The sequence below is a fragment of the Dipodomys spectabilis genome, unplaced genomic scaffold (assembly GCF_019054845.1).
Source record: "Dipodomys spectabilis isolate Male_0828 unplaced genomic scaffold, ASM1905484v1 ptg000387l, whole genome shotgun sequence".
Taxonomy (NCBI): domain Eukaryota; kingdom Metazoa; phylum Chordata; class Mammalia; order Rodentia; family Heteromyidae; genus Dipodomys; species Dipodomys spectabilis.
The window spans coordinates 2,393,269-2,415,233 of NW_024871064.1; the positions used below are offsets into that span (position 1 = coordinate 2,393,269).

At 38.7% G+C, this 21,965-nt stretch overlaps 1 protein-coding gene across 1 annotated transcript in view; it reads right to left on the reverse strand.

The window, feature by feature from the left end:
• Ca1 (carbonic anhydrase 1) overlaps nucleotides 1-20,379 on the reverse strand; it is a 38,152-nt gene extending 17,773 nt beyond the window's left edge. Inside the window, exon 1 of the mRNA XM_042667305.1 lies at nucleotides 20,330-20,379. The gene's annotated coding sequence lies outside the window, so the exon portion shown is untranslated. The remainder of the gene's footprint in view (nucleotides 1-20,329) is intronic.
• Between the last annotated feature and the right edge of the window lie 1,586 nt (nucleotides 20,380-21,965).

The window sequence follows — 21,965 nt, forward strand, 5'->3', positions numbered from 1 at the left end:
AATTCCTTTAAGATGGTGCCTTTAACTGGTTGGTAAAGTTCCATATAACCTTTGTGCAGCTGCCTGAGGATTACAAAACCAGGGAATGACATTGGCAGGCACTTCTGTTTTCCATCATCACCCAAGAGGCAGCCGGAACCAGTCTGGTGAGAAAGAACTCCAGGAAAAACACCTCTCAAGTTCATGGCAATAATGCTTTTAAAATGGAAACCCATGGAGTCCAAAGGACTGATAAGGAAGGATTCTCCTGCTAGAATGAAACTTGGAGTGTGAACTTCTTGGAATAAACAAGGCTGATTTTATGTGGTGATTTGATTTGGGCTTGAAGATGGATTTTTGGCCAAGCTCTTGATACCACCTGTTGATTATTCCTAGGGGTGCTAGCTAGTCAAGGTTCATATCTGACATTTTTACAATGTGGTTTTTTATGGCTACTGTGGAAGGCTCCAAGAGTTCTCCTAAGTTCTTCAGTAAAGCTGGACTTTACAGAAGAATTTTACTGTGTGGTTGCTTGCAGCAAACACTGGCTCTTGTCACTCTTTTCTATTTTATTTTATTTTTAAATGTATTTTCCTTCTTTTTTCTCGCTTTCCCCAATTTCTGATTGCTGGTAATCATGATTATTACTCATAGCAATGCTTTCTTCCAAGGAAGCACTGACTATTTTCATAAAGCCACTTCATGATATTGCAATGGTGTCACTTACTCTGCTGAATGGTTAATGATTTTTGTTTTTAATGAATGCCCCCTCTTTCTTTAAAATAAGAAATGACTGATGAAACTTTGCTTAAGGAATCCAATCCTTAAAAGGTGAGGTTGGAGTAGTAAGGAAAAAAGGAATCATCTTTTGGCCCCAGTTTAGATACAATGAAATCTGAAGAAAAGAAAGTGTCTTTTATTAGATCAAATATTGACAGCAATGTGCTGGCATGATCGACATGCCTTCTGTCTGAGATAAGTATGACATCTACTCAGAAAACAGCTCAGTGGAGAGAGAAATGCCAACGATAATAGATGTGACCTTTTAGTGCCTTGGCCATTGGCATTGCACTATGGTAATCCTAGATCACCCATTTTTCCATTTGGAGGTAGCTAAGACTGACAGGACAGGTGTTCTGACTAAAGCCACTGATTTATGATCAGCTTTCAGTCTCCTTCCTTCTTGACTCTTCCAAAGCAAGCTGGAAAATCCAGTTCTTTTCACTGCCTCTGAAAAGAACCTAGTGGCAAGGACCAGATGCATTCTTTGTTACTTGTAAAGTTGCTGTTAAATTAATGCAAACATTAGTAATAAAGTGATATACTTTGTAACATTGCCATAAAAATGCATCTACTTACTAATAAAGAACTTGAACTGCAGTATCTTATGCTGTCCAACTGAAACACAACTTATTCCTTCACTATAAGATGAACAGAAACAAATGGTACCATGAGTGTTGGGTACTGCTTCAGACACCTCAAACTCTAGTTGAAATTAGCTGTGAGTTGATGTTTATAACTTAACAGTGCGCTCAAATAGTGCCATTCATATCACCATTTTGTAGGCATCCTAACTGTGCAGAATAGCTCTAGGAGAGGGACAGACAAAGTTTATTTGGAACGTAATGACCCGGTGGGTTTTGAAGGGACTTAAACTCGAACTAAATATCACTGAAAGTGGGAAGGGAAGGAAGCACATGTTTGTTTGTTTGTTTGTTTGTTTTCCTGTGCACAAGTTACAAGCAGCACTTATAGACTTCCTTCCCTTCCTTCTTACATGTATTCAGCCAGGAATGCTTAAAATGTAGCAGGCATACTCCATGTGCATTTGAGTAGATATTTGTGAGCATGTCTTTTCTGGAAGCTGGATTTCAGTTACCTTGAACATCAAACCAAGGTATTTATGCCCCATCTCTGTTCTATCTTGTGCCATTTGGAACAATTTAGCTTTCTGGACCTCAGCCACAGACTGTGGCTTGTCTCAAATCTCAGGACTGCTCCTCTGCCCATGTCCTGCTAGCCTAGCCCATCGTCCACCCAGGACCCTCTTATCCCACTGTTGAACCATCTGATACTGAGATTAGTTAGGTTCAAGCTTAGGTGACTGTTGGAAGAGAGGCTGAGCTTAGGCTGGTGCAGAATATTGCCCAGGGAACCAGGCCATAGAGGGAAGAAGGCAGTTTGACTTGTGCCAGGGACAAAGGGCACTGTGAGCTCCCCAGTCCTCAAAAATTTTCAGGAAAGACATCTGTACTAAATGGGCAAAAAGTTAATGAAGACCATGAGCCACACTAATTGTGTGCCACACTCATGACTAATACCAGGTATGTCCTCATGCCTTAGCTCACATGGGCAGTGTGCATTTCTCAAGGTTTTCATACAAGATGAAAAATCACCCATGAATATTTTAATTAATAACTTTTAGAGTTTCTAAATAGATACTGTATTCACTTGCATTGCTTTTTTTCAGGAACATTTCTTGGAGGCCTGAGGCTCTATCTGAACAGCTGGTTATTACTGTTAGACAGTTCAGAAGGAGAAACAAATTCTATCCATATTCAAGAAGCCATCTTGCTATGGAGCTATCTTGCTATGGGAGGAGTCCAGCATGCTATAATGGCCCCAGATAGTATCTCTTAAATCTTACAGTAAAAGGATAAAACTGTTAATATCATCCTAATCTTTACAGACGAGGAATATGAATTTTGGATGACAAGCTTCCACAGGGATAGAGCAGTATTTTAAGTAAGGTCTGCCTGATTCCCCTTGCTGGATATTGCTGATATAATATTATAGTATTTGAAGGGTTTGTAGTTAGAGTACTGGTGATCTATGTGAGAGGAGAAGTGAAAAGTGGGTGTTAGACTGAGAAGAAAATGAGTGGAAGCCAAGGATGTTCCAGGAAAACATTTTATTTTCATGTTAACACTCTTTTTTTTTTTTTTTTTGGTAAGTAGTGGGGCTTGAACTCTGGGCCTGGGTGCTGTCCCTCAGCCCTTCAGCTCAAGGCGAGCGCTCTACCGCTTGAGCTACAGTACCACTACTGGTTTTCTTTTCTTTTTTTTTTTTTTGGGTCCGGTTGTGGAGCCTGAACTCTGGGCCTGGGTGCTGTCCCTCAGCACTTCAGCTCAAGGCTAGCGCTCTACCACTTGAGCCACAGCACCACTTCTGGCTTTTTTCTTTTTGCTTATGTGGTGCTGAGGAATCGAACCTCCAGGGCCTCAGGCATGCAAGGCAAGCGCTCTACCACTGAGCCAACTTCCCAGCCCCCACTACTGGTTTTCTAGTAGTTTATTGGAGATAAGAGTCTCACAGACTTTCCTGCCTGGGCTGGCTTTGAACCGTGATCCTCAGATCTCAGCCTCCTGAGTAGCTAGGATTACAGGAGTGAGTCACCGGCACCTGCCTCATGTTAACACTCTTAAACTGTATGCTGTTATGCCAAGGTCGCAGGATCCCCAGCAAGAAGACCACCGAGAGTCAGACTCTACAGCTGTTTTATTTAAACGGGCTGCAGCTCGGGCCTCGTCCTATACTCCGACACAGCGGAACCTAGGAGGAGAACCCAAAGGTAAGGATTTTCAGGTCTTATATAGGCACACAATCAATCAGGTGTTTTGATTACCACCATGTGTTGCTTTGCTAGACAGAAACAAGCAACACGTGGTGGTCACAGCCTCAAACTTTAACCTTTCAATGCCATTGCCGAAAAAGTGACCTCTAGTAACAATTATTACTAAATGTGATCTCAAATGAACACTACCTCCTTATTCTAAGGTTTTCACACTTATTTTCTCCAAATTAATTTGAAAGGAAAAATGTATTAAAGCAATTAGTAGCAGTTAATAGCACAAAGTGGAAATAATACCATCCAATGGGATAAAAATACATGTCTTATAATGGAGTATAAACAGAAACATACCAACTGACATGCATAAATACAAAGAACACAATTAAACAAGAAACTTAAGTTGGAGAACAATACACAGTCTATTCTACCATTACATAAAGCTTATAGTATGCATAGCAATGAATAGATACCTAATGGAACCATACTATACTGCAATGGCATGAACGTTGTACTTGGGGAAAAAACAATTATGGAATTCAGGTGATCAAGATCGATTTGAGAGAGGAAAAGAAAAGGGAAAGAAAACCTAAGTCAGGGAAACCACATCCCCACTTCAATTATTAGCAGCCAAGACTGAGGGAAAATGCCTTTTAAAAATGGATTGGTAGTTAAGAAAAAAGCTATAACAGGAATACCATATGAATGAACATGCACAGTCTTGTTTCTGAGCACATGAGACATCTTGAAGGACTCCCAGAATTCATGAGTGAAGTTCTGTGGTTTGGAGTGTGAGGAGAATCTGTTCTTGCCAACCAGATCTATGAATCAGGGACTTCATTTGGTGCATGAGGCTTAGGGAACTTCAAGAGATACTTAAAAATAGAAGAGGCTGGGCTAGCTTACGTACAAATAAAATTAATATGAGTCAATTAAATGAAAATGATGGTATTGGTGTCTTATTTTAATTGGTGGAAAAGATTGGACAGAAGAAAGAGACTGAGCCACAAACTAAAAAATCAGTTGACTTGGAGCTAGAAGACAGGAAGCAGAAGCTGGAAAAACTGAAGACTGGTTTTGTGGAAGGCAACCTTCTGTTGATCTTCATCAATACAAGAAGCCAGAAGAAGTTGCTCCCAATGGGACTTCACAGATTGCTGATAACTTATTAGGATATTGAGGATTTTAACAGAAACTCACTGAGCAGTTCTGCTCATGACAACATGGCACATACTTAGTCTCTCATACTGGCATAATTAGGCTTACCTTGGGACAAACATGTATGTTGAAAACTGAGCCCTAAGTTTAAAGCAGCTAGCTCAGAATCCATTCACTGGTGTTGTGCATGGCATTCCCATGAGAATGTGTGTGGGGTCCTGCCCACATTATATTTCCTCGCTGTAGCATTTGTTGAAAAGAAGGAAGTGAAAAAGAAAGCAAGAGATAAAGATACAGAAAGAACTATGCCAGTTCCGTTGTGTCCTTTGTCAGCCAGTCTTTGTGAATAAATCTTATATCTCTTCCTTAAGAAATCTTTCCAGAATAAAAACAATTTAATGGGATGTTTTAGTCTTTTATTTTTTTCAACTCTAACATTTGACACAGTCACTGGATCTTTGTCATCTTAATAGAAAAATCAGTTATCTTTGAAAATAAACCCACAGATGTATGTGCTAGAGATGCAATTGGGCAGTTAAATTCACTAGGATGCTCAATATTAAAATTTAAAAAGAAAAATTGGACAAATGAAAAAGCTAGCACTTAGTACACCCTAAGGATAATATACAATTGTCCTCTCCCTTCAACTTCCCCTCCTGGTAGGCAATTTGCCAATGGTTCTAGAATCTTGTTTATTTTCTGAGGAAATAAGGAGTCTGGAAGTCCTAAATATTTCCTTCCACAAAATCCACATATCAAATCACCATCACCAGCAAGTTTAATAGTTTAAATCCAACAACTTTTCCATCACCTTTTACTACTACCATTTGCCTTTTGTACAACCAGTCGGTCAGACTGGTCATCCATGATGTTATTGAATTTCTAGGCAGATAACATATACTATTTTGAGAAAAATAATCTGTCAATAGTGGAGATCTGAGGAGAAATGAGTAAGGAGAACTCAAAACGTTTGTTTTGGCAAAACCCTGCAAAATGCTGTTTCTTCTATACATATATACTATGCATGATAAGGTTTATAAAGTTAATTCCTGAGGCACAGTAGCTTAGCAAATAATAATGAAATTAAGCAATCACAACAATAATAAAAATTATGAAAATGCAGTTTTTCCTCTCAAAGTATCTTAATTACCTTCCTGTACTATACTTAGCCTGTTTTTGTGATGACGTGAGATGATACATGCTATGGTGAAGTGAATGAAGTGGCATAAATCTTGTGATGTAGCATTAGGTTATTGCATTAAGGTTATCTGAGCACAAGCAGTGTGGTAACAAAATTTGAGAATGGGAGAGCCACTAAGTACTAATAGTCAAGTAGTACACACACTATGCACACACTGCACAAAGGGCTGATTCATATCTCAGGCAGGATGGCATAAAGTTTCACCCTACTACTGAAAATGTGCAATTCCAAGCTTGTGAATTATTTATGCAAATTTACTGGTAACATTTTTGGACTGCAGTTGACCCTAGGTAACTGAAACTAGGGAGAATAAAACTGCTAGTAAGAGTATAGTATAGTATTTCCTTATTAAAGACTTTAAGGAGATACTAGCTCTCTGGTACTGGATGAGATCTCTACATTGCCATAGAATTTGTTTCATATCATTCTTATGACACTTTTCACATTCAGATCATAGTTGTGTTTATGAGTACATTTGTCTCTCCACCAGCACATAAGATCCTTGAAATCAGAAGCTAAATCTTATCAGTCTTAGGAATCTTTGTTGTCTCTTGTAGATGCTCTATTACTATTTGTTAAATATACAAGTGAGTTGGTTTCACTCATCATTGCTATGGGAGATTAGTGACAAATCATGTGAACAAAACCTTAGAGCTCACTTAAGAATAAGATCCCAAAGTGGAATTATAGTACTTTCAATCAAGTAAGATTACTTTTTTCTACAGTACACACTGAGCTATGGAGAATTCTAATCTTTGGAAAACTTGCCAGAATCTTAGTACACCAGTTTCAGGGAAGAGATACCATCTCTTCCTAAGAGTTAGTCTAATCTTAGTACCAGAAAACTGAAACCTTCTCACTGGAGAATAAATACGTTTCAATTTTTAATAGATGACAAATTGTGACAGAGCTGCGTGTATCAAATTATCCCAAGCATTAGATATCCCTCTGTGCCGACTGAGGGGCATATGGAGACAGAGGTGCTGGGCGGGGGGCTGGGTGCTTGGCTTCTGGTCATGACACTGGCAGTAACAGCTGCTTTGTGGGTTAGAGGTAGCTCTCTCCCTCCCAAGTATCCAAGAGATGAAGGAGAGAAACTCCAACAACCAAGAGACTTAAGAGGAGATGAGAGTGGGTAGTCAGATAGGGTAGACAAGGCATTGTGTAGTCTGATGGTGATCAGAGAGGTCATCACAAGCTATAAAGGGTCAGGAAATTTAGAATTATGTTATAATATCACATGGACAGAGTATATGGCATCAAGTATGAGAAAAGATCATTTTTCTATGTTCCAGAAACAAAGGATTTCCTGGGGGTATAGGTGCCACATTTCAAAGCATTAAGAAGAAATTACAGGCACATAAATCTGGAAGGAGGGAGCTTCAGCTCCCCCATGATGAATGATGAAAGGTGAGATTAAATGATTCTGAAACTTTGCCTGGTCTGGTAAACTGCTATGACTTAAGAAAGTGAACTCTGCTTGGCTGGACATTGCCTCCCTAATATCATGGTAGAAGGAATTTCTCACATTGCAGCCCAGGGAAGCAGAATATGGTCTTCCTGTGGCAGTGTTCTGCACGTACCCATAACTTAGGGCCTTGCTTTAACACAAGCCTTTGGAAGAATTGGTAAATTGCTTTATATTTTTTGCTTCTTTATTCTAGACTTAGTGTATAGAGGGTTGCTCTCCTTTTAGTATTTCTTAAAAATCAACATTACCAAAGATTTTTCTTATTAACTGACTTTTCATACATTATTTATTTTTGTGCCTATTGTGCTTGAACTCCTTTTTCTTTTTCTTTTGTTTTAATGGCAGTATATTCTTTTTTCTTTTCTTTTCTTTTTCAGTGTGTGGTCTGAACTCTAGGCCTAGGCACTGTCCCTTAGCTCTTCAGCTTAAGGCTAGTGCTCTACCACTTGAGCCACAGCGCCACTTCCGGCTTTTTCTGCTTATGGGTGCTGAGGAATCGAACCCAGGGCCTCATGCATGCAAGGCAAACACTCTACCACTGAGCCCCCTTCCCAGCCCTTTGAACTCCTTTTTCATTCAAAGCTGGCACTGTACCACTTGAGCCGAATGACGCCTCTTTTGGCTTTTTTGCTGGTTAATTGGAGATAAGAGTTTCACAGACTTTTCTACCCACACTGGCTTCAAACCATTATCCTCAGATCTTAGCTTCCGAGTGGCTAGGATTACAGGCCGGAGCCTGTAGTGGTGCCTGGCTTAACTGACTTTATAAACATGAAGAGCATCAGTAATATGTACAGAAGAAGAAAACTCAAAGATATTGGGAAAGGCAACAATCTTCTGTAACGTCTATGACCTTCTCTCCTTGCCAATGCCCTTCTGGGAAGATTCAGTCAGTAGAATAAGCAAGGTCTTCAAGCCTTCAAAATACACAGTTTTATAAGCAGACAGGTGTAGGCTTTTTGTTTATAGGCTCAGATGGAAGACAAGGTTCTTGGCTGTGTAGCTTGACTCTTGATATTTTAGCTGGGGTGAATACCTCAGAACCTTGGCTTCCTGAATGGGGACAACAAATTAAATCCAGTAGATCCCTCTTAGTCTGTGGAGAAAATTTGCCTTTGTCAGTTCCAATGTGGAGCCTGCTTCTTGCAGGTTAATTCTAATAGCCCAGGAAAGGAGCTGCTATTTAGGCAGAACTACTGTCAATCCATATAGTCGAGGAGGGGGAAAACCCACCAATTTCTTTGTTTGTCACCAGAAATGTCACGAGGTCATCTTTTCCCCTTTGCTTTCAAGGAAACATTTTGGTTCTTTGCTTACAAAACCATCAACTATAACAATGTGAGAAAGGATGCTGCATTGGACTGCTGTGTCAGGAAATGCTAACCAAACCAATGTAGGCCATGGGTATGAGGAGCAAAATTAGCAATAGATAGTTTACGAAGTGTAAACTAGCCAACCAGGAGTGAAGGCCCAGAGCTCAAGCCCCAGTGTTGGCATCCACCCATCCCCCAGATAAATTATAAATGAAAAGAGTCAGGTGCGAAACTCTCACTTTTAAGGACCCATATAATGAAAAAATGTAAAAAAAAAGAGTAACTGAAAATATGTGTACAAAGAGGTATCAGTGTTTGTAAAGCATGAATTACAAAGTAATTCAAAGGAAAATAGATGACATAATGATACTCAGAACTATGTGATATTTTAAATGGAAAAGACAAATTTCAGAGAAGTAACATAATAGGATCTTTATTATTTTTTAATTTTTAAAAAATATTTTATTATTTATTACTATTATTATTACATATTATTTTTCATAGCCCAGTCATTCAGTGAATGAGAATAGAAAGATAAACAGTCTGGCAGTGAGTTTCCCTGAATGGGAGGAAACAGGAGAAACTACTAATTTTACTTGATTTGCATCTGAGTCATTTTTAAAATCTTTTTATTATCTTTAGGTAGTTGTACAAAGGAATTAGAATTCAGCATATCAGTTTAGGAGTACAATGCAATCTTGACTCAATGTCACCCTTTTTATCAATAACCCTCATCTCTCCCCTTGATGCATCCTCTCAGTTTTCCTAGTTTCATTTTCACAGTTATAAATTGCATATTATGACTGCATCACCCAAACTGTTGCTCTCCATTCATCTTCCTCCGCTAGACCTCACCCCTTCACCTCAAGTGCTAGCTTTCTACTGTTCATTTTGTTAAATTGTACATAATAATTCCACCATTAGAATTCACCTTTGCATGTACCACATTTTAGTTCTTATATTTGTGAACATGTATATATGACCATGCATATGGTCATATATATTTTTATATTTATTTTATTTTCTTATATTTATTTTTATATATATTTGTATTTATTAGATCTAACTTTCACATATGAGAGAAAACATGCATCCTTTGTCTCTCTGGGACTGGCTTACTTGATTTCACATAGTCTTTTCCAGGTCCATTCATTTCTTTGCAAATGATATATTATTCTTCCTAATAGATGAGTAAAATTCCATTGAACACATATATCACATAACCCAATTAATAAATAGGGAAAGGAGTTGAATAGAGGCTTCTCAGAAGAAGTAAAAAGAGCCAATGGAAGAAATGTTTAACATTTTTGGCTATAAGAAAATGCAAATCAAAACATCACTGAGATTCCATTTCACCTCAATTAAAATGGCCATCATCAAGATAGAAACAACCATATGGATATGGTGGAAAAGGAATCCCAGTACACTGTTGGTAAGAAGGTAAACTGGTGCAACCACTCTAGAAAGCAGTTTAGAGATTCTTCAAAAAAATAAAGCATATTATGACCCTATGATCCTGTGATAGCACTCTTAGGCATTTAGCCAAAAGATTACAACAAAAGATTACAAGTCAGGAAACAGTAAAGCCATCTGAGCAACTAAATTTATTGCTGAACTGTTCACCATAGCCAAGGCATGGAAACAGCCCAGATGCCCTTCAATTGACAAATAGATCAAGAAAAATTATATATATATATATATGACTGATGGTTACAGTGAATATTTATTATTTTATCATAATTATATAATTTAAAAAAACTTTATATTTGAAAACTTACAGGAGAAAAGGAACTATTTTTTTCAGTTTCTATGAGTCTACTGATATAAAATGTCAGCATAGCGACTGGAAAATCTTTGAATACCATTTTATTACTTTAAAAAACTGGAAATCTCCCAACAAGGTAAACAAATAGAGAAATACTCTGATTCTATCAACTTGGTTATTATACTAAATTGAAGCAAAAAATAGACCTTTATTGAAAGAAAAATCAAAGGCACAAAATCTTATTTAACTCCATGGTATTAGACAAGATTCATATTAAATGGTTGGAAAGGGGGAAAGCAAATCCAGGACTAAGATCTGAAGCTCAGGGAAACCTCTGCTTGCTGGTAAAGCCAGTATCTCTCAAACATTGGTGTGAGTCAGTACTACCTGCAGGTCCTGGGCAGGTTGCCTGCCTTCCCTTTAGCATTGTACTGGTTCTATACATTGGGAATGATAACTGGGAAATGTCCATTTCTGGCAAGTTTCCTGGTGATTCTAATGCTCCTAGCTTGAGGACACGTACAGATCACTTTTTGAAAATATTATATATTCTTTGTTAGCAGTGGCTGAGGTTTTCAGAAGCAAGGGTAAGAGCAGAAATCTAGGAAAGGGCAGATAAGTCCTGCCAGACCCAGGGATAAAAATACATTCCAGGAAAAGCAAGATCATGACTAATGTGGCTGTGAGTACTATGTATGCTGTGATGCTATTTTGTGTGTTGTGTAAAACGAAAGCATTTGACAAATAAAACATAATTGAATGTCATATATACACATATATTACTCAACCTCACTTATTTTCATTGCTTGTAGAATATGAGCTGCAAGATTTTTCAGCTTATCTATAATAGACAGTAAGTGAAACAAGAAAAACACTGAAAGCAAAGAGAAGGCCAAAAGTCTGTGAATAATAATGTTTGCCATTTAGTAAAAAAAAAAAAAAGTTCCTGCCTGTCTCTGCTTGTGGGACATGTTGGCTTTAAATGAAATCTTTATTTTTTTTAAAAAATAAAACAGCAGAGTGCCTTTTTGGGTTGTATTCCCTTGTTGACTGAGACAGATGACATGCCTACTATGTTCTTTCCAGTTGCTTTATTATATATTTAAGTTTTTAAGTTTGGCACTTCATCTTTTCAGATTTAACTTTTGATGGGAAAGAGAAATGCTGGGAATGTGGCTTAATGGTAGAGTGCCTGCTTAGCACGCATGAAGTCCTGGGTTCGATTCCTCAGTACCACATAAACAGAAAAATCTAAAAGTGGCACTGTGGCTCAAGTGGCAGAGTGCTAGCCTTGAGCAAAAGAAGCTCAAGGACCAGTGCCCAGGTCCTGAGTTCAAGCCCCAGGAATGGCAATAAAATAAAATAAAATTAAAGGAACAAGTTCTAGAGCTTTATATCTTTGTATTATTGTTCAGAGCAGGTATTCTAATTTTTAAATATTTATTTATATTGGTTGTGGGGCTTGAACTCAGTGGCTGAGCACTCTACCTGGGCCTCTTTCAAGTGGTTAATTGGAGATAAGAGTCTTATGGGGGCTTTTCTGCCTGGGCTGGCTTTGAACCATGATCTTCAGATCTCAGTCTCCTAAGTAGCTAGGATTACAGGGAACTGAGCTTTGGTATTTTATTTTAAGGTGACCCAAAAGTTGATAGTTGAAGCTGAATTCCAGACTTGTCAGAGGTTCTCAAAGTGCCAGAGGTTCTTTCTCTTAGAATCCAAATCTGACTTTTTCTTAGACCATCACACCTGTGGACAGTTTCAAGGGAAGTTTTGGGGCCATGGATTCCCTGGAAGTTTGACTTTGATGGTTGGTACTCAGTTGTAGACCAGGACATTTAGAAACATTTCTAAGCAAGTAGCCACTTCTCACAACCTTGAACTCTGATCTCTGGGCTTCTTCCCTCGGAAGTCTTCCCCAATTCAATTAAATTGTACATCATAATGGCATAGTCATCTCAGATATTACTTTAAAATAACATGGTGACTTTGCAAAAGCTCTTACTTTAGGGAAAGCAGAGGTCACAATTGCAGTTGGTTGACAGATCTGTGAAATGGTTTTCCCCTCCTACCTCCTTGTTCCTATCAGATTTCATCCTGTTTGCTATCTTCTCTTTTCCAAGTTCATAGTTTCCTAATGCCATCTCTTGGCTACCCCACTTTAGAGATCACCCTGGATCACCCAGGCTATGCATTTCCAACTTTCAGCCCCATTTCCAAATTTGCCTAGCCTTGGCTGATGAACCATCTTGGAACAAATTGATATCAAAGTGTTAATAGCAGGAAATGCCCTAATAAGTTAACATCTTCAGTCACATCTGTGTGACCATATTTGGTGGTTTTAAATAAAAGAGACCTTAAGTAAGAAATGTATTTCCCGCAGTGGAATGTCATGGATGAGTACAATAGTTTGACATTGTCCACACCATAATACACCTGATACACTAAAAGAGTTGTACTTAAGGAAACACATGGGCAATATTCCTTTAAAAAATATACTCTGGCCAAGTGCTGTGGCTCATGCCTATAGTCTTAGATACTCAGAAGGCTAAGATCCAAGGATGATGGTTCAAAGCCAGCCCAGGCAAAAAAAAGTCTGTGAGACTCTTATGTCCAATAAACTAGTCAGAAAAAGCCAGAAGTGGCACTGTGGCTCAAATGGTAGAGCACAAGTCTCGAGAAAAAGAATCTCAGAGACAGTGCTCAAGCCCCAGGACTGGCATTATCTATCTGTCTGCCTGTCTGCCTGCCTGCCTGTCTGTCTGCCTGTCTTTCCTAGAGCCAGGTGCCAGTGGTTCAAGCCTGTAATTCTCACTAAAGAGTCTGAGACCTGGAGGAACAGAGTTAGAGGCCACCCTATGCTAGGCAGAAAAGTTTACTAGACTTCATATTCAAAATAGCCAGCAAAAAGTAGGGCTGAAGGTATGAATCAAGGGGCAGAACACCAGTCTAGCAAGTACCAGGTCTTAAATTCAAACCCTTCTTCCTGTAAGCCACGTTACTCTTATGATTTGAAGTTCCATTTACTTGCAGTTAAGGAACTGTTGGAGTTGCAGACCTATATGTAGAGTACAAGATTATAGTTCAACCAATAGCCAACATTTACATGGCTAAGAGAAGATCCCAGGGCTTTGGCTGTATGGGAGGTAAGATGTCTAGCAGATCAATTCTTGTGTAGTAAGAAACAGCAAGCGTCAACCCTTTTGTACTCAGATGTGGAAATGAAAGGAAGGAGTGTTGGATTGGCTGTTGGGGAAGGCCAAAGTTCTTCCTTAGGGCCTATATGATATGTAGAATTGACTGGGCTCTTCTAGAGTGCCGGTAAGGCTGTCCGTGAATCTATATTTACAAGCCTGTCAAGATTTATGCTTCTTGTGTTTCATGTTTATTTATGCTGATTTCCTTTCTCTTGGAAAATGTAAGCCTATCTGGGCTCAGCAGGGTAAATGAGTGGAGCGAAGCTTTGCTCAGACCTGGTTTGATCTTCTGGGGATAAGATGTCAGTATCAATAGTCGCATGGGAAAGCAAGAAGAGAGGAAACTGAGTCAAAGTCCACCAGATTTAGGCTTTCCCTTAACAGAACTGAAGGCTTGAGGGTTATTTAAAAATATTTTTTAGGGATGTGAAGGGTAAACAAAGGAGGAGGCTGCAATGCTTGGTAAGAAATGTACGCATTATCCTGCCCATGTAACTGTAACTCCTCTGTACAGTATGTTCACAAATAAAATTAAATTAAATTAAAAAAATATTTTTTAAACTTTTTGCATGTGTTTTGTTTTATTTTATCTTTTATAAATGAGAGATGGGGTACCCTAGGTTCAACTTGGGTGATTTTATTATAGTCAGGGAGTAAAGCATCCTAGCTCATTTCTGTAAACATGGAACTCAGTACCAAGCTTTCAGGTTGTTCATTTGGCTTGTCTTATTCATGTAGAAGTGCCTTTTATTTATACAGAATAAACAGAAAGTAATCTCAGCCTTCTAAGAATGATAGTGCATGTCTCACTAAACATGCACAGGCCCACCCTTTCATCTTCTCTTGGCCTTTCTTCCTTTTTAGAGTTAATACTTGTATTTTATTGACTTCTTAGAAATGCCTTTCATCAGTTCTCTGTTAGAGATATGCAATTCCAAATTTCTCTTTATCAGATCAAGTTACAAAAATGCATGAGAACATAGTTGACTTATATAAATAAGAGGCCTTGTTATGTCTACATGGGCCTTGTAGGTATTATATTTGCTTCCATACTGTTCTAGGCACTTTTAGAAGCTAATTCTTCCATCTTCCTCGTGTGTGGGTATGTAGGATCACTTAGAAAGGGGATCTCAGAGCATCGCAGGCTTTAATGTCACATGTCCTTCTCCCCAGCAGTCAGCCCCAGTGAGGCAGTAATCAAACACAGGCTGACTGCCTTGCCTCTTGAGGAACCAGAATCTTGTAGCAGAGGTCAGGTAGATTCCACCCAAACCAAATATTTGTTTAAAGCAATACCTAGAGAGGGACTCTGATTTATGACTTTATGAGAAAAATAAAATCATTTGCTGAGCATGAGTGAAGCCACAGTAGGGAGTGAGAACACTAAAGATTTTACAACATTGATAAGGATTTCATTAGTGCCAGTGAAGTGCAGAACCGCCAGGTTTGGATAGTTACTTTCAGTGCCTCTTTACTGAGGAATATTTGAACTCTGGTAATCCTGGTGAGTAAAGGAATGTGAACTGTGGTTGATGGTTTTTTTTAATCCCCACCATCAAGAGGTCATAAGATATTGACTGTGTGTTAGGCCCTCTGCTGGATGTTGGGTTGTGGGATGAAGGGCTCACAGGTGATGTAGGAGAAAGATGTGCAGCTACGTTAAAATGGAAGGTATTGCTACTGACTCAATGCAGGCCCTGTACCAGAGATTGTATCTAGGATTAATCTTTGGATTAAGTAAATTAATCCAAATTAGATTAAATTAATCCAAATCCAATTAAATTAATCTTTGGATTAATCCTACATACATTTTTACTTTTATCATTTAATGAACAAAGAAAAAACTCATAGCAAAGTGAATAAACTGACTCCCTCCTTCCACATACAGTATAATTGAATTTGAGGCCTGAATTCAGGAAATACTAGGACTTGGGAGGCACTTTTAAAAGAAATATACAATACAAAAATTAGATAACTATTATATAAACAAACAAAAACAACCACATAAAGTTCATTTTTCGACATAACGACTTGTATATCTCATTGTTGCAATGGGTCCACCTGTATCCCTATTTAAATGATTTGTTTTTGCCCTTCCCCTCCACAAATTATACCAATATCAAATACAATGAAAGCAGGGGTTATACCGTGGGGGAGGGACATACAAAACAACATAGAAATCATCTTATAAATATGTTAGAAACAATCGCAAGAAAGAAAAAGGATGAGAAGGGGAAACAAAGAGGAGGCAACAATGCTTGATAAGAAATGTACTCATTACCTTGCCCATGTAATTGTAACCCCTCTTATGGTATTTTCACACACACACACACACACACACACACACACACACACAAAAGACATATTAAAAAAAACCTCCAACCATATGTAAGCTCTCTAAGCTCGATTCCAGTAGCTCACACCTGTAATCCTAGCTACTCAGGTGGCTGAAATTGGAAGCAGGGAAAAGCTGTAAGACTCTTATCTCCAATTAACCACCAAAAAACTGGAAGTAGTGCTGTGGCTCAAAGTGGTAGAGCGCTTGCCTTGAGTGGAAAAAGCTCAAGAATAGTGCCAGGCCCTGAATTAGAGACCTACAACCACCATCACCACACCACCACCAAAACCAACATTAACAAACAAACAAGAAAAAAATCTTTCTAAAAGCCAGATATAGAGATGCAACTCTAATCCCATCACTTGGGAAGCTGAGACAGGAAGTTTATAAGTTTGAAGCCAGGCTGGGCTACATAGCAAGACCTTGTCTAGAATAACAATAACATAAAACTTTAGACAACAACAAATGTTGCCAATGATGTGGTAGAACTGGCATATTTATGTATTACTGCTAGAATATAAAATGGTACTGCCACTATGGAAGGCAACCATCATGAAATTACCTCCTGCTCTAGCAATTTTACTTGTGAATTTATACCTAAATGAAGAGAAAGTGAGGACTGTAACAGATATTGGTATGCTCATGTTCACAGCAGTGTATACACAAGGGTTAAAAGGCTAAGAGAAACCTAATGTCTGTTGACAGATAAATGGATAAGAAAAATATGGTATATAAGTAAGGTCCTCTCCTGGATGGTGAGCAGAATCCACCCTCCTCGCAGCAAAGTCTCCGCCCAGTACCTACATTACCTAGGCAACTGGCACACCTGGAAGAGGTCACATCTGCATCCCCTGAGGTCTCATCCGGATTCGATGTGGCCACACCTTTCCCCGCCCCTACCCTATATAAGGCCTAGCCAGAAGCTCTCTTTCCCAGGTCTCTCCCAGCCTCGTAGAGTGCCAACATGGCCTGGTGCCAGCCGGATATGATGAATAAACCTACCCATTACCTGAAAACCACGTGTGTGGTATGGTTCTTACTCAGCTGCCTCTCTTTAAAAACCTAACAGTATATACTCAACGCAATCTTATTTGACTTTCAAGAGGAATGCTATCTGCCTTAGCATGGATGAATCATAAAAACAAAAAAGTGAAATAAGTCAAGCATAAGGACAAATATTATATGATACTACTTATATGCAGTTTTAGAATAGTGAAATTTACAGACAGAAAGGAAGATAGTAGTGTAGGGTCTGGGAAGGAGGAGGAGCTGTTGGGAGGTATTATTTAATAAGTACAGTTTCCATTTTGGATGATACAGTTGAATAATAGTAATTTTTTTCAAATAATGTATGTATCTATTACCACAGAATTGTTTCTAAAAGTGTTTAAAATGATGTTAAAATTTTGTCATAAAAGAATATAAAACTAATAGTAAAACTAATAATAAAAACTAGTGCCCAAAGTTACTATCTACTTAGGACAAAAATTAAAGACCAGGCCAGGCACCAGTGGCTCATGCCTGTAATCCTAGCTACTCAGGAGGCTGAGATTTGAGTCTTGGTTCAAAGCCAGCCTGGGCAGGAAAGTCCATGAGACTTTTATCTCTAATTACCCACCAGAAAACTGGAAGTGGCACTGTGGATCAAATGGCAGAGCATTAATCTTGAGCTGAAGAGCTGAGAGACAGTGTCCAGCTCCATGACTGACCAAAAAAAAAAAAAATAAACACCAAAATAATTTAAAAATTAAAGACCAAAAAATTAAATGTCTAGACTATTATATACTCAAACAGAAGGAAAATGCATATCTAATAATAACACTCTACTTGATACCTTCAGTGACTCTTATCTATATTAAATTCCATAATTCCCAGTAATTTCTTCACATGATGAAATTTCTTCATATGATGACAATTTCATGTAATTTTCATGGAGAAAATGGTTTAGTTCTAGCTTGGTTTAATTTTCTTTGTTATTGGTTTGGATGTAAAACATTTCATGCCCACATTGGAAGTTCTGCTATGGTTTTATGCCTTCAAACACAAGAGTCTTTGACTTTATGCTCTTTCCACAAAAATTTTAAAGGATAATGTGGTTTGTATTGTACATAAGATATTATTAGATATATCGAGAGACCATTTTTTTGTTTTTACATTTTAGCAAGATTTTTTTTTTAATAACAGCGTTAAAGTAGAGAGAAATAGAAAAGAGAAGTTTCTTGCTCCCCATACAGAAAATGGTAGTTAGAGACTCAAAATGGCAGTTGTTATCTGCTACTTTTGTTCTTTCTGAGTTGGAAGTGTACACATAGTCATGTCTGTCTACTGAGTCCCAACTATAAGACAATGGTTTGGGGTGGTAAGTTGAGTTAGAGAGTATTTTGATTTGTCAATTTAGGCAATTAAAAGTTGTTGAAGAGGTAACTTAGAAACCCATGTAAAGGTTCAGAGCTATCTCAGCTTGCGTGGACTTGTGAACTTAGAAAGTTCTATTGCAGGGGCTGGGAAGTTGGCTCAGTGGTAGAGTGCTTGTCTTGCATGCACAAGGCCCTGGGTTCGATTCCTCAGCACCACATAAGCAAAAAGATAAAAAGCCGAAGTGGCACTGTGGCTCAAGTGGTAGAGTGCTAGCCTTGAGCTGAAGAGCTGAGGGACAGCACTCAGGCCCAGAGTTCAGGCGCCACGACCGGACCCCCAAAAAAAGAAAGTTCTACTGCATGCTGATTGATGGCTCAGGTTGATGGCCTTAGTTGTAAGCAGTACCTAACTGCAAATCATTTTTATTGACACCTCAACTTTGACTCTGTTTCCCTCCCAATGAGATCATCTCTCTGTCTCTCCCCGTTTTGTAATATTGGGAGAGAAGAGAAATTACTATAGGAATATTAAACCTGTAGAATTAAAACATTGATGTTTCTGACTTTAATTTTGTAACCACTGGAAGAATCTATGAAAGATAGCTTCTTTAGACAATGTCCTTTTTTTTTTTTTTTTTTTTTGTCAGTATTGGAACTTGTACTCTGGGCCTGGGTGCTGTCCCTGAGCTCTTCAGCTCTAGGCGAGTGCTCTGCCACTTGAGCCACAGTGCCACTTCCAGTTTTCTGGTGGTTAATTGGAGATAACAGTCTAAAGGACTTTCCTGCTCAGGCTTTAAACCGTGATCTTCAGATCTTAGCCTCCTGAGTAGCTAGGATTACAAGCCTAAGCCACCAGCATCAGGCAAACAATATTTTCTTTTTGTAACTTTATTCATTTTTTTTGTGTATGTGCTACCAAAGGTTCGAATCCAGGGCTTCGTGCATGGTAGGCATGCACTCTACCACTAAGCCACATTCCCAGCCTAAAGACAGTTTCTTAAGACACTTAAGACATGTAATAGAGTCTAATATATTAGAAAATTAAAGTATATCATTTTTAATAAAAAATGAGCTGCTAATTAAAAATCCTTTTACTGCATGTTTAAGGCTAATTATTAATGCACACATTTAATCCATTTCTCTACTGAAATTGCTTTAATGATTAGAATCCCTTTCCCCCTTTAAAGCCTTCAGAAGAGTCACACATCAGGCATAGGGGATATTTTATAAATTCAGCTAGTATAGATTTGCTGTTAATAGAATTTGCATTTTTTTTTTTGTCGGTTGTGGGGCCTGAACTCTGGGCCTGGGTGCTGTTCCTCAGCTCTTCAGCTCAAGGCTAGGACTCTAGCCTTGAGCACAACTTCTGGCTTTTTCTGCTTATGTGGTGCTGAGGAATCGAACCCAGGGCCTCATGTATGCACTCTACCACTGAGCCACCTTCCCAGTCCCATAGAACTTACAATTTTAAAAGAACTTATCTATCAAGTCTATCAGATTACTTTGTTCAAGAGAATTTATGTTGAATTGAATACTAGCCAAAGAATAAGGCTGGGAGTTGGTGGCTTGTGCTACCAAGCTATTCAAGAGGCTGAGATCTGAAGATTGTGGTTCAAAGCCATCCTGAGAAGGAAAGTCCATGAGATTTTTATCTCCGATTACCACCAAAAAGCCAGAAGTAGAGCGATGGTTCAAGTGGTAGAGCATCAGCCTTGAGCAAAAATGCACAGGGACAGAACCCAGGCCCTAAATTGAAGCCCAGGATAGGCACAAAAGAAAATAAAAAGATAAGTATACATTAAACTCATATTTCTCTCCCAAATTTCAAGATTTGTATAGACTTGTTAGACATAACCACTTCAGAAAAACTAGGTTTTAAGCTTTGTAACTTTATGTTTTGTACAATCTAAAGATCCTTTCACACACACACATGAACTCTTGGTCAGAAATAAAACAAACGAAACTCAGAACTCTGTGTTACTTACAGCTTCAATCTGATGAGGCTGCTGGACAGGACCAAAGAGGGGCTTCACCCAAGGATAGTATACTAGCAAATAGGAGCAGTGAGGAGCAGTTTATATATGCAAGCAGGGTAGGGCTGGCTAATTTGAATAATCTTGGTGGAGGGCTCCTGAGCCTAGGGGATGTCCTTAACTGTCAGTTGTCTGTTCCCAGTGTGATTAGAAAATCTACACAGTGACCTTGGAGCAAGAGACTTAGATAAGAGAAGTAGTTGGGACTGAGACTTAACAGTTCAAGAAAGGGAGTTTGCTTAACCACTAGCGAGGCCTTCAAAACTAGACCACGACAGGACAGGAAACGAAAAACATGAGAATAACCCACAGATAAAAACATACATAATAATTAAGTCCTGGATACCTTGACATCATTTTGAAGTCAATTATTTGGGATATTTGAGTGACTTGAATAACAGGGCCTTGTAGAGAATAGGACTGTATCTGACCAGTGGATGATAGCAACTCTTCTAATGGTTGTATAAGTGAGCATAGCAAAAACTTTGTTATGGCAGTGAAAAATGAAAGAGCTATAAATAGAATCATTAAGAGTTCCTGAGGGTAAGCCAGGCCCTGGTGGTTCACGCCTGCAATCCTAGCTACTCAGGAGGCTGAGATCTGAGGATTGAGGTTCAAAGCCAGCCCGAAGAGGAAAGTCCATGAGACTCTTATCTCCAATAAACCACTAGAAAACCAGAAGTGGTGCTGTGGCTCAACTAGTAGAGTGCTTGCCTTGAGAGCACAGGGACAGCGCCCAAGCCCGGAGTTCAAGACCCAGGACAGACAAAAAAAAAAAAAAGTTCCTGAGGGTATAGCAGGCTCCCCATTTTTATTTTTATTTTTTAGCAAGGCGAGAAAGTCCTAGTATGGCTTCAGTACATTTGGTGTGAACCATAGAGCATGAGAAAGGTACAACTAACATCTTTTAAGATGATAAATTTGTGATTTAGGCTTTTCTTACATATAGTAAGACATATTTATATCACGAATATATAACTAGCTAATGTGTAATGCATACAAATTTATTGTCAAATTTCTATTTTCTAGGGTTCTCTGGCCTTAATTAAGTAGCAGACCTATTGTTTTCTGTTCTTTGGAAGTATGAGCTACTGGAATTTAGGACAATTGTAGGCTGGCCCCAGGGAATGGATGTTTCCCTCCTGGGTTAGAGCAATGATCTCTGTGGCTGTCCCAGCGAGGCCTGGAGTATTGCTGGATCATAATATTACAGGTATAGGGTATGGCACCTCTGTGAGTCTTACATATATTGGTCTTAGTATGAACAGAGACATGGGTGATGCAGATTATAGGATGAATGATCACCACCTCTTGCCAAATGTCCATAGATCTCTACTTTGCATAAGGAAATTGCCCTTTTGCCCAATAGAATAATGATAATGATCTAACCAAAGGAAAGACAATTGTCCATCACTGTGGAATGTAACAGAAGTTCCTAGCTTTAGATTTTAATTGGAGTGATAGTTCAATTACTGCTTTGAAGTTGGGCTAGTATGGTGTCCATTTCTGCTTGGATGGTCTATAGTGCCTCACACTTTAAGAGATTATTATCTATATAATTCCAGCAGAAGAGACTATAACCAAAGGA